The sequence below is a fragment of the Catharus ustulatus genome, chromosome 13, assembly GCF_009819885.2.
Source record: "Catharus ustulatus isolate bCatUst1 chromosome 13, bCatUst1.pri.v2, whole genome shotgun sequence".
NCBI lineage: Eukaryota > Metazoa > Chordata > Aves > Passeriformes > Turdidae > Catharus > Catharus ustulatus.
The window spans coordinates 4,164,551-4,177,561 of record NC_046233.1 but is presented as its reverse complement, the minus strand read 5'-3'; the positions used below and the strand labels follow the sequence as shown (position 1 = coordinate 4,177,561).

At 40.4% G+C, this 13,011-nt stretch overlaps 1 protein-coding gene across 6 annotated transcripts in view; it reads right to left on the bottom strand.

Annotated features, from left to right (window-relative positions):
• The window catches only part of FOXP1 (forkhead box P1), a 379,323-nt gene that overhangs the window by 209,092 nt on the left and 157,220 nt on the right, over positions 1-13,011 (bottom strand). For all 6 annotated transcript variants that reach the window (XM_033071478.1, XM_033071484.1, XM_033071483.1 and 3 more), the window contains one exon: positions 10,135-10,200. The gene's annotated coding sequence lies outside the window, so the exon portion shown is untranslated. The remainder of the gene's footprint in view (positions 1-10,134; positions 10,201-13,011) is intronic.

Here is a 13,011-nt window from a genome sequence, read left to right as displayed (position 1 = left end):
TTTGGAGAAAAAAATAAAAAATCCCTGATCACCATAAAATGCCACTGAGTCTCAAGTCTGGTTTAAACTGTAGCTCTGAACAAAAATGGTATTGCTTTGGGTGTTTACAGCGCTGGAGCACTGTTTGGTTTGTCACTGTGTTTAACCACTGCTCTAAAGCCAGCAAAGTACATTACTGGTAGTAACAGCTCATGAAAAATACAGCGAAGAAACTGCTAGTGGCAGAAGCATTTAACTTTCTTGTTAGCAGCCTCCCCCATGTGGCACTTTAGCACCAGCAAGTTGTTTATTATGTTCTGTGCCAGGCAAAACTGATTAAATGGGGCTCTTAAGAATCAAAGCGTTATAAATTCATGGAAATACAGCAAGCAATAAATTCCATGGAATTAAAAGCTTACTAGTGCTATTAGCATTTCAGGGTGTTTGCATTGTTAATAGTGATGTGCAAAAATGATGTTCCTATAAGACAAGGCAAACCAACAGAACATATGCTTTAGCTGCTACATTTTTATACCATGTCATCATCAATGGTAATTTTTTTTTCCCCCCAAAAAACCTAAAAAGCTCATTAATGTTTCAAGGAAAAAAATGAACCAAGGGTCTGCAGACCAAGGATTTACATGCCTAGTTAAAGAGAAGTATTATGTAGGAAACACAACGTTGTTGTGACTCTGTGGAAGAGCAGGAGATGGATTTCCTGGAACAGAGCTGGGGAGGAGGGAGAAGGGGTGAGGCAGGGTGACTTTGGTGGCACCACAGGGACACGGTACAACACAACTTGTTAACAATTTAATAAGTAAACTCAATGCATAATAATTCATAATACCAAAAAGAAAGGGCAGTGTAGTCTGACCTGGTGGTCAGTAAATCTGTCAGCAGCTCTCCAAAGAGACATCTTTACTCCGGGTCACTCTATCATCATTCCATGGGAATGACTCTGCTGGCAGGTGACTAACTTCTCCATCATTACTGCAGAGCTCCATGTGAAACACGAGCCCAAGCTGGGATGAGGCCTTCCCTTATGCCCATCTGTTTGCAGGTAGCTGATAACTTTGTAAATGGAATTCCTTTCAAGCGGAAACTTGGTAAAGAAACTGCTTTAGGTGTGGGGCTGAGCGGGAGAGGAATGGGACGCCTTTCCAAAACTACAAAATATAAGCCTTGCACGGTTTGTTTGTTTGGTTGTCAGGTTTTTGGGAAGTTTTCTGCTTTGGGTTTGTTGTTTTCTTTATAAAAAGGAACAATTTGTACCTTTCTGAGCTGCCTGAGCACACAGCAGCCAGATAACCTAACCTGCAATGTCCCTCTGGAGGGCAAGGGGCAAATCTGGCTCTCGTTGCAGACAGGAAAATCAAATCACTGCCTTGTTGCCACAGTTAAGGTCTGACATAGGATAAAGAGCATATTCTGGATGGTACATCATGCACAGCTGGCAGCGTGCAAAGTCAGAAAAAAATCCCAAGCAAGCTTTGTCCAGAACAAACAGTCCCCATGCCATGGAGTGAGTCAGCTGCAGGGATAGGAAACGAACCCCAAATCCTGTCTTGTGCGCTCAAGCTCTGTGCAAGGGACACATTAACAGCGAAAACGCTCTCCCAAGACTGAGGGGCTTGACATTTTGTTTGCCTCAAGCAAAACAAAACAAAGCAGTAGGTTTTTAACTGCTCAGAGGCACACTGTCCTTTTGATGTATGCATGTCCTGGCAGTCACACATCTGCATCAGGAGAGAAATAGCCCAGCTTTTTGGCAGTTATTTAGTCCTTTTCATCTGTGAGTTGAAAATGCACCACCGGTGAACCTTTGCAGCTCTGGGTTCTGCATATAAAAAGCAGTTGCTGAATACATGCAGGGAGCAAGGGCTTTTTCTTAATGTTTGAACAGTTCCAAGTTCAAACCCATTAAAGTCCAGGTCACACCGGGATCATGTCACTGTTAATGCATCCAGTTACATGCTGAGGGAAACCCAATATAAAACTATGATAAACTCTAGTTCTCCTGCAGAGATACTCCAAGGTCTTGCCCAGATGATGCCACAGATCACTCTACATGGGCGGTGACCAGACAGGATGTCAATGTCAGAGGACAAGTCTCTATACAGCTGTTTTTAAAGAGGTCTCCCCAAATGTCCACCAGGTTTGTTGGGAGACCTTTTCCCTTCCCTGCTCCTGGGGGAAGAACTTACTGTCTCACTGATGTTTTCTCCTACACACCACAGGTTCCCACACAACCTCCTTCCACAAAACCAGCAGCACACCTGAACACCCCTAACTCCATGCTCCTTCTTTTGGGGGACCAGTCCTCTCTGCAGGTGGGCACGGTCCCACTTGTTCTTGGGGGACTTCATACCTGGCAGTAGCAGGGGAGCAGGAGACGGGACAGCTACAGCCCCACAGCCACCTGGAGATACTCCAGGACCCACCCCCTGCAGGTACCTCATCACAGAGCTGGTACAGCCCTCCTGTCTTGCTAAGAGGGCATCTGGCAGCTTCTGGCAGGGCAACTTCAAAGATGATGATGGAGTGATGGAGTACAAGTGACACTGGGATGCAGGGGATGTAGCACAGCACCAGAGCACAGCCCTGCCCACCTGGGAATCACTGCAGGACTTCAGCACCAGCTTCAAACACAGCCAAATAATAAACCAAACTATTTACCCAGCTCCTCTCTGAGCTTTCCACCCTAACTGTGCTGGGAAAGCAGGAAAAGGACTTTACTGGACTTCTTCACCTTATCAAGTATCTAGAAAATCCGTGGCTGATCTGGATGTATTTCAAGGTGAGTTAACCATGGCAGCTTATGGAGCTGCATTGCTCCAGCTGCAGATCATGAGCACAGGACAAAAATTCTGGGGAGATTTAGCATGCACACACTATACACATGGAATTTACACCATGCATGTGTTGGATTTGCACTTTTCTTCTTGAAATTTTCTGAAACTTATCACAGAGTCAAGAAACTGGAAAGAATCGCGAATGGTCCCAGAGATTCAAGATGTGCAATTTTTAAAAAATAAGTAACTTTATTAGTACAATTAAAAATTGCCTTGTGCACTTGAGTCTCATTGAGAAGAAACCTAAACAAGCCAGTCTGCATTTTTAAACTGTATTCTCTCAGATATTAACCATTCCAAAGAAGAACAGGCCAGACTCTTCTTTTAATTACATGGATAAAAATCCAGGTAATTCTTTCAATTTTACCTAATATTTTGTCTAATTAGTGCCTTCTTTTTTCCCCCCTCCCCAAACATGTATTTATCTGCTGTGAAATCAAAGGCAGAAATGAACTGGTTTAAAGATAGCAGAGAGTAAATAGCAAGTTTGGAACCTTGTAGCCCTACCCTGGCAATTTGTCTCATATAATTGACTCAGCAGACATGCTTACAATTTCTTACAACTTTTACAAGACCTCCTGTGGGCTTATTTTAATGTTCTCCAAAACTGAGTTCAAAGCTTTGGTCTCTCTAAGCAAGTAGCACCAAAAGCAATCATCTTTCCCTCCTTTAAAAAAAAAAAGGAAAAAACAATAAAACCACATTTTTCTTCCTGGATATTGGATCTTAAAGAGGAATAAAGATGCAAACAAATTTGCACTTTTTCAGAGCTAATTTTTCTGTTTGTTTTCAATAACAACATTTTTAGTAATTTTCAATTTGCATTCACTAAATCTTCAGAAGCAAAATTTTCCCAATAAAATTACCTTTCCCAGTTACTGGAATAAAATTTAAATGGAGAAGAATGACAGCAATAAAACAGATGCAAACCACAAAAAAGGGGTTAAAAAGTCCCCCAACCCCCCAAAAAAGGAAATGCTCTCATTGCCCATATTACTGATTTATGCTGTAGTTGGCTTTTAAATGCAGCACTTTCTATTTCTAAGATCTTTACAGACAATTACTAATGTCACCACTCTGTGGCCCTGCTCCATTGGTGGAAGTGCCCCAGGAGCAGGAAATGCTGTGCCCTTCCACAGACATTTCCTTCCAATGCTGGATCCACTAACCCTTAATAAGTCAGAGGATTAGATGAAACACTTGTATTACAACTAATAAAGATAAATACAAGGGCTATCAAAACTAACAAAAAGGGCATGATGGGAGAATGAAGTAGATCTATTATTTAAAAGATGCCAATTTATCCTTTTCTTTTTTTAAAGGAGTGGATAACAATTTTACCCTTAAAAAAAATACAAACAACAGATCATCGTATTTCAACAAAAATCTATTTTGAAAAGCCATATTATAAACTTGGATATTAACGGTTCACAATGGAAATGACGTCAGAGTCTTAGTTACAAATGTCCAAATGTTTGTGCTACCCTACTAAAAAAATAAACAGTGAGCTCAGCGTCAGAAATTACCCATTTGAGCAATTAAGCAGTATTACGCAAAAGACACTGAAAAGTATAGGTCCAGCAGAGGTGGGAGAGCCACAAATTAAAATTCACAGGTTGCACTGGGAGAAACACTGAACAATTAAACATTTCAGAGGTGGTGTCTGAAATTCTTGCCATTATCTGAGTGAAAAATGCTTTCATATGTTGCAATGTGAAATACAGGCAGGTGGTCAGGACCAAAAAATAACTTTTTTTCTTTTATGCCCTGGCTCTGGGATGAGATACCAGATGAAAAAGGGTGGCCCCCACAATGCCCACTGACATCACTGGTGTTGTAACACTTGTAAAACACGGCTGCCATTGCTGTACAACAATAACTTAAATATCATGGAAGATATACTTCTGGGGTGGGAGCCGGCAACAGGCAGTGACCTTACAGATGACCAAATAAAATATGCAATAAGAATCTATTTCTGGAGTCATTTTCTCACATCTCTAGATTTTACAACAAGGGAATGTGCTCTGTGAGACCCCAGCAGACAGCACTGGTGTGTTTGGAAGCCCCCTAAGCCTATTACCAGCAAGTGAAAAACATCACTGTGTCCACTGGCCCTATTAGCACAGCTCTGAATTCAAAGTTCTCTGCCTGCTCCAGAAGGAAACCTTGAAACTGGATATTTTAATCACACTCTGTGTTTGAGACCAAGCCTGACTTCAGGTTAACTGCATTGGAGGTCATGCCCTGGTTCTGGAATAACAAACCAATGCTGTTCCTGCCTTTGCCTTTCCCAATTCTTTCCTCAGCCAAGCTGTGATAAAATGCAGCACATCCTGACATATTATCCAGCTTGGTTTTGAAGAACCAGGCCAGAAACCACACAGTCTGCATGACGTGGTGTATCATGAGGTGTTTCCCTGGTGCACCTGTACTGGCAAACATCAGTGCATCCTTTTGGGCAGCTTAACTTGCAGTCACAACCTTTACATGTTGGGTCATTTTCAGTATGTTTCAATACCTGGACCTGTTTGATCTGTGGCTGCAGGTGAGGCTAATCTGGAGGTGTGCATGAACCTCTCAGCCTTGTGCTCCATGTTCTTCGGGGATTCAGAATGGGGAGTGGTACTAACGGGACAAACACTGGGATTATGCAAAACACTGGCCAAATCTTGCTCACTTTAGCAGTCTTCATGAAGACCAGAAAGATTTGGTCCAAAATTATCAGATAAGAGGATCAAAACCTGCTGCTGACTATCTTAAAGCAGAGAAACATATTTTTCTATCAACCCACTTGAAGATTTATAAGATATTAAGGAATATTAAGAAGACGAAAAAGAAGAAAAGCTAAATGGGCCAAAAGAAAACAAAAGAAACATGTTCTCTTGAGATTGCTAATGCTGGCAGACAATAGCACAGAAAGAACTCCTCTGACAGATCTTTGAAGTCTTCAATACAGCAAGCTAGTGGGCCATGTTAATGAGATTTGCTCAGATACTTCTTAAATTATCCTGAAATGTCTTAATCTATTTTCTACATCTTCTTGACCCAATTGCTTCAGAAAAGTCACAGCTTCACACATGTCTGGACTGAACTTTTCATTTCAATAGGTAAGGTCTTCAAACACTTTGTGTTCCCAATGACCCACACACAGACTTTTTAACGTTTACCCCAAAACACTCAAGTAATGTTGCAATTTCTGTCACTAATGAATACTGAAACACTTTGCACCACACTGTACCTTGAACCTTAAGAAAAGGTGTGACCTTAGGACCTTCCAGTAAATCAAAGGTCTTGACAATTAGGATATTACAATTTCTCCCAGTAATCCAAAAATAAATAAATCCAGTCTTAGATGAGGCCTGACAGACACTGATCACTCCAGCTATAGGACCATCACCCCAGCAGCAAGGGAGTAGCAGGGATCAGTGGGGTCAGACTCCCCAGTGCCTGTTTCCTGCTGAGGAAGTGCTCATGCAAACTGCTTCCAGTACAGCTCTGTGTAATTTGGGCCCACTGCAGAGAAAACACTGGATAAAATCTCCAAGAACCAGGTTGTCTGCTCTGTTACAGCCTTCCTTGTGACTGCACCCCAGTCCATATTCAGAACCCATATTCAGAAGCTGCACACCACATTCTAGGGACAGGAGTTGTTTCTGCTCCATAATATGCTTTAAGCCCTTTAGGTCAAGAGCAAGAAGAGTTCAAGGTGCCAAATTCACTAAGGAAAACGTCATCCTACCAGCTTCCCACTGCCTGATGTGCAAACACTCCTGCCACCCAAGCCAGTACAAAAAATAGTTCTGAGGACATCACCAGCACATCTTCTGGAAGCCACCAGCAAGGAAGAGTGCTGGGGAGAAACTGCACATGCTGCTGAGCCTTTCATGAGCAGAAATGAGTCTGAAAGAGTTTGTTTCAGGGGTTTGACTTCTGCCTGCAACGGCCAGCAAAGACATGGCACAGAGACTTGACAACCTGGTTTGAGAACCATTTCTCTTCCTGATGAAACCAAGTTGGAAAAAAGTAATTTTTTGTCTATTTTTTTTTCCACATAGATAAACTACACAATCCATTTTTTGTATTCAGCTTAGGAGAAAAAGTCCTTCTGACCTTTCTCTTGGCTTGAAGGGAAGGGAGGAGAAAATATACCTATATAAAAAAGTTAAAGCTCAAACCCACAGATTTATCTGTTGATCATCTCATTCAGCTCTGAGTTTCAGCAGGCAGCTTCTGGTTTATTATCAATATTTAATCAACATTTAACTCTGACAAGCATTAAGATTTGAAATTTTAAACTAAGTGCAACTTTGCTAAATTCTTTCCTGTTTTTTTACTGTTAAAGATTTTCTAAAGGATTCTGTCTTTGCTATCTTAAAAGTCTACACGTGCCTTTTGTTATCAATAATGTACAATTTTAGTAGCATGTTTTGTACTTTCAAATTTTCAGCATGCAAGCTATCCCTGATTTACTATGCTCACTGAATGATGTTTGATTATTGGGAATGCTTTTACTACATTTAAACAAATGGAAAGCTAACACTATTGTCCATAATTCTGTAAAAAATACATTTTCCCTCCCTTCTCTCCAAATCAAACATTTTGAATTCTTACTTTGAGGAAAAACTGGCATATAATTATGCATTATGCCTAACAGTGCTAAATAAAGGAGAATGTAAACATCTTAATTCTGAAGGTTTAACCATCAAAGGCCCTTGCTGTATCTCTTCTGTTATTTGTGCTTCTGTTCAGCGCCCTTGGAGTTCACAGGAAAAAAAAAAAAAAGCAAAAAAAGAAAAAGAAAAAAAAATGCAAGCAAACAAACACAGAGAATAAAAATCTATTTTGCCAGCTCTGAGCTGCCTCCCACCCTGCATGCCCGAGGCCAGGCTCCGTGCAGGGCTGGGACGCCCGGGGCCACGCGGCTGCTCCTCAAGGAGTCGAGTCCTGCTCTGCAACTGCTCTGAGCGGCTTAACCGCTAACTCAGGAGATGGGATTTCACCTGAAATTAAGCTATCAAGCAATTGAGCTCAAACTCAATCAACCAAACCCTTAACCTTCCCTGTTTCAGTGGCACTGCTCTAATTAGGACTCTATCACTATTTCCATTACTATCTCCTATTCTCATGGTTTATTATCTCAGCGGTTTCAATTCTAGCCCAGTTTAAATTTGACATCCAGTTTCTTGGACCACATATCATTCATTATGGCTTTATTTTATGAAATATGTTGCAAGACTACAGACTGATCCTGCAATAAATATGTTTTTGTTGAAAACTGCACCCCTCACTGCAGCAGAAGCAGGACAGAGCCAAACCTTCTTTGAGAAACAATCCTGACACTAAAGGACACATTGAACAGCTTGTTTTCCATGAAGTTTTAAATTTTGTTGAGCAGTTTGATAACATATCCTTGAGCACAAATCCACCTGTGGCACACACCATGGCTGCCCCATGCTTCTCCAGTCCTCAGTGTCTTCCCCCTGAGCCTGGATCAGCTTCCTAAGAAACAGAGTTTGGCTGAACTCTGCCCACCAGCTTTGCTCAGGAGTGAGAATCAATAACCTATGACACACCGGAGATCAGACTGCAAAATTTAATGGTCTTTTCCAGTGAATCACCCAAACTGCTTTCTGCTGAAGGATGACTGACAGAGGAGATGCGTACATGACTGGAGCAATGATGGTAGTAGTGCAAAAGAGATCTGCTTTTGGAGACACAGCCTACAAGATTCAGGGAGTCTAAAGTTAGTGTCCTACATTTAACACCACCAAAATTCCAAATTTTCCTGGTTCACATAGGACATGAACCAGGAACAAGAGACAAATTAATTATGAGGCCCTCTGATGCACCTGGGACTTCAAATTCTTCCCTTCTTCACAAAAGCTCAAAGAAGAAACAACAATGCAGAGCAAGGAAGCACTATCTCCTTAAACTGCAGGATCTGCTTCTTCTCCAGAAGCTGAAATAGATCTAATACTTCATGAGCTCACCATAAAGAAAACAAACCAGTAAGATTCAAATCTTGAAGAGAGAGATATATCATATAACTGACATACACCACTGGCCTGGCCAAGGATTGCAATATTCACTTGATCTTCATGAATTTCATCCTAACCAAATAGATATTTTTGGCAACAAAGAACTGAAAAAAAAAATTTAAAAAAAATCCTAGATCGTCCTCAGATCTATTTTAATTTAAAACAGAAGAGAACAGGGACATATTCCCCCCTTCAAGTACATTTTAATAAAATTAAAAATAAAAATAGCTCTAATTCACTCCAATGCATTTAGTCATTCTGTAAAATTCTAAGTTTAAAATGAAATCACCATTTTATATTCAAACAAGGTCAAGAGAACAGCACTAACGAGCACTGACATCACAGCGAACAGCAGCCACTGCTCAGCGCTTACATCAGTGTTGCTTGTTGCTATGGTGCTTAACCGACTATTAATTTCTGAAAGAAGGTGATTATAAAGCAGCCATATGAACCTCAGTCAGATGACACCCTTCAGTACCAAACACTGATCTGCGTTACTCTTCTCTTCTGCAAGTTAATTTTGTGAATCACCACTTTTGTGATGTTAATATTCCTTCCTAACTTGAAACTTTGGACCAGAAGAGAGGCAAGGAGTTAATTTAGAAGCAAAGGACTTTCACGCTGCTTTAAATAAAAATCATTTTGCAGAGAGTGATATTTCTTTCCTTTTTGCTGTGCTCCAAAAGACTAAAAAGCATGTGTTTTAACTTTTGCAGTGATAATAAGCAGTCAAATTAACAGCTATATTTTGCTCTCCTGCTCCGCTCGACATGCTGCTGGAAATCCAGGAGTGTCTCAGCCTGGAATGAAGTAGCACTGAAGCTGATTTGACCACTCCCAGAGATTGGCCTCAGTTAGGGGACCTTGTCATGGGCTGTGCTGAAGCATCTCCCAGCACAGCACCCATGTTCTATGGAGATGCCACAATGACCAGACAGAGCAGGGTCTTCCCATTCCCAAACAGGCTCTGCCCGAACAGCCTTCTCAGAACATGGCTGAAAGACAAAAAGTGCATCTTTCTGGCCTTGCTCCTCAAATGCAACTGCACACCTAAACCAGTGGATCCCTTGGCAAAATATGGGTTTTTAAGGCACAGTGTTTACTCCAAAAGCTCCAAGCCAAATGCTGCAAACTTTATCCATGTTGCTAGAAAAAGAAAAGCCTTTACTTGTGCGGCTAAGCTACAGTCCTGGGGTTTGCAGGATCAGATCCTTTGTTCAGACACACTTCAAAAATGTTGTGAAAAACAGTATATTGGTATTTACCTTCTTCAGTTGCTCCTGTAAAGCAATCTTCAGTTACAGCCACCCAAAAAGGTCACTCTTCTTACCCTGCAGAGAAAAGAGGTAACACACGTGACTCTGGGTCAGTGTCAGCAGCAACACCCAAAGCATTTTCATTGGCACCACATTTGCAAGTACAAACATAAATAAAGCAACACATGAATCTAATCGTGTTTGATGGTGAATGACTTTCAGAGAGAGTTAATAAAAACAATCAAGTCACGGGACTGCTGCTTATCAGTACCAGCTAGTGTGAGGTTCTTCAGTTCAGCACAAACAACTTGGTCTTTGGGAGGAGAAAAAGAGAAGCAAAAAACCCCATGGAGATGAGACATCTTTGTTCTCTAACATAAACTTTCTTAATCTTGATGTCTATCAATCTATTTTCAGTTTGAATAATAAATGAGTTGAGTTCTTTGTTTCAGAAATCTGACTATTGTCTGCATGGGTTCTCCTTACTTAAGGCATTTTGAGACCATTTGTAACCACTGCTATTTTATCTTCTGGATCCTTTCTTTTTTCTCATCCTTTTCCATAGAGACACAGTCCTAGATGAGATTTTAGAACTAGCTGCATCTTCCTAATTCAGAAAGTTGTTTACTGTCTTGGGATATCTTCTCATTAAGCATTACCAAGAGCACGCCAAGTACGCCAAGGTGGTGAGAGCAGTGGGTATTAAAAGGAGGAATAATTAGAGTGTATCTTTATAAAAAGTAGGAGGGAGAAAACAGCACGTGTCGGGTTTTTTTTACCCTGTATATTACTGCATCTTGTGTACTCTCTCTTATGCAAAAGAGTATGTAATCTTTTAAGAAACATGACAATCTGCCACTTTCTGTTCATGTAATTGGGATCAACATATGGTACAAGAGAAAAGAAAAACATTTGTTTATTAATTTAGATCAAGTTACTAACTCAAACCACTAACAGCATTCAGAATTAATTCCACATCAATTGACCAAATACCTTAACAGAGTAAAATTATAACATAATTTCACTGAAATGTTGATCTTCAGCCGCAGGGGTACAGGGTAATATGCAATATAGACAGAAAGAAATATGTGATAATTTGGTGACACAGATGACTTCATACGAAACGGAAAGTCAGTGACATGTGGATGTGTAAGACAGAGCTACGTGAAACTCCATTTCATAAAATTCACACAGTGATGTGGAGTTTTGGGGGTGTTTGTGAAACTCACCAAATGGTGAGTTGTGCTATTTACATCACTAGGTGAAGCCTTTTACTGAAGCAGTAAAATACTAACCTCTGGGAAAAAATCAGAATCTTCATTAAGTTCTTTCAAAAGAATATGAACTCATTCACCATTTATTTTGGAAGGAAAAATGTTTTCACAATGAGAATGAGGCATTACTTCTTCACCATTAAAACCTGATTGTTTTAAGCTGGGAGAAAAATGGTTACCTTGATATGAAATGAATATTGGTTTTATCTGTTGCTCAATGGCACTTTATTTCATTTTTATTTTTTATGTTTTGAGTGAGAAGCTCTTCACAGTTCTTGTAATGCAGTACCAGAACATCAGGGGCCCAAAATTTGTAAATGTTTGCTGTATAAGAAGCCCTGTGTGCCATACAAGACATTCCTAATTCTGCGCTGTAAAGGACATAACACTACTCCATCATAATAGGTCAGGGCTCACCTTCCTGAGAGTATGTAAAACAATACATCTTTTATGTAAAATACATGACCTCCGACATGTGATGTGCTCTTAGATTAGCAACAATAAAGGCTTTTATCCTGCTTTGCTGCAGGGGTTATCTTGGGTTTGACACTTTAAACCTCTTTTCATATTTATCTGTTTTATAAATTTTCTGGGTATTTGGCAGTCAGATCCTTATTTTGGCAGTATTTTGGCAAGCAGACTTCATTTTTACCCTGAGTCTTCATGATAGCAAATGAACCATCTTAAAATGTACTTTTTAAGGAAGCTGATGAAAATTACATGTTTGCATAAAATGTGCATTCAGGATCTCTTTGGGCAGTGCTGAAAAAGGCAGGTATCATTTTCTAAACACATTTGTCTTGCATGAACTAAATACACTCCAAGGAAATCTGGCCCAACAATCAGCTGGTAGGAGACCAACAGGGTCTACAGGGGGCTGAGGGGAACTCAGCTCTCCTCACAAATTACTCCCTGATTGAAATCCAGACTGCTTTAATTTCTGGTTATCAAACTCCTGCTATATGTTACCTGGCTTTCAAAAATATGGATAATGTACCATTAAAGTTAAAATGAGCAGCAGAAACAGCTGTTCCCACCTGTGAAAATTTCTCATTAATAGTCTAAAAGTTGAGTATCTCAAAATGTAGAAACACAAATACAGACTTTCCTCCTGAAACTGTTTATACGGGTGAGCAAATTGATGTAGGCAACACACATTCCTTCCATCATGCTGTCTTTAAGATAAATACAAAGTACCATCAACACTGTGTGTGTGTGGAGCAAACAAAGAAAAAATCCCATCCTACCAAAGCAAGACATTTCGCTACACTCATATTTTCCCTCCAAGGAGATGATTAAAATAGAAAACCAAACCACAAACAAAAATCCACTTTGCAAGCAAGCAGCAGTGGTCCTGCTGCCTGATGAGCAGAGAGAAGGTCTCAAAGCACCCTCAATACCACCTCCAAGGCTCAACTGATTCCATACACGAGGAAGAGACCACACAAAACTCTGTGCTCTGAACAGATTTTACCAGATATACCTGAAAATGTCAGGTGTGTTCACCACGTGCCTCAGTTTACCCAGGAGTGAGATAGGTAATTGTAATAGAGTTTGAAAACCTTGGATATAAAGATACTTTTTTAAAAAGTGTTTTGGGCAGGATTTTGGA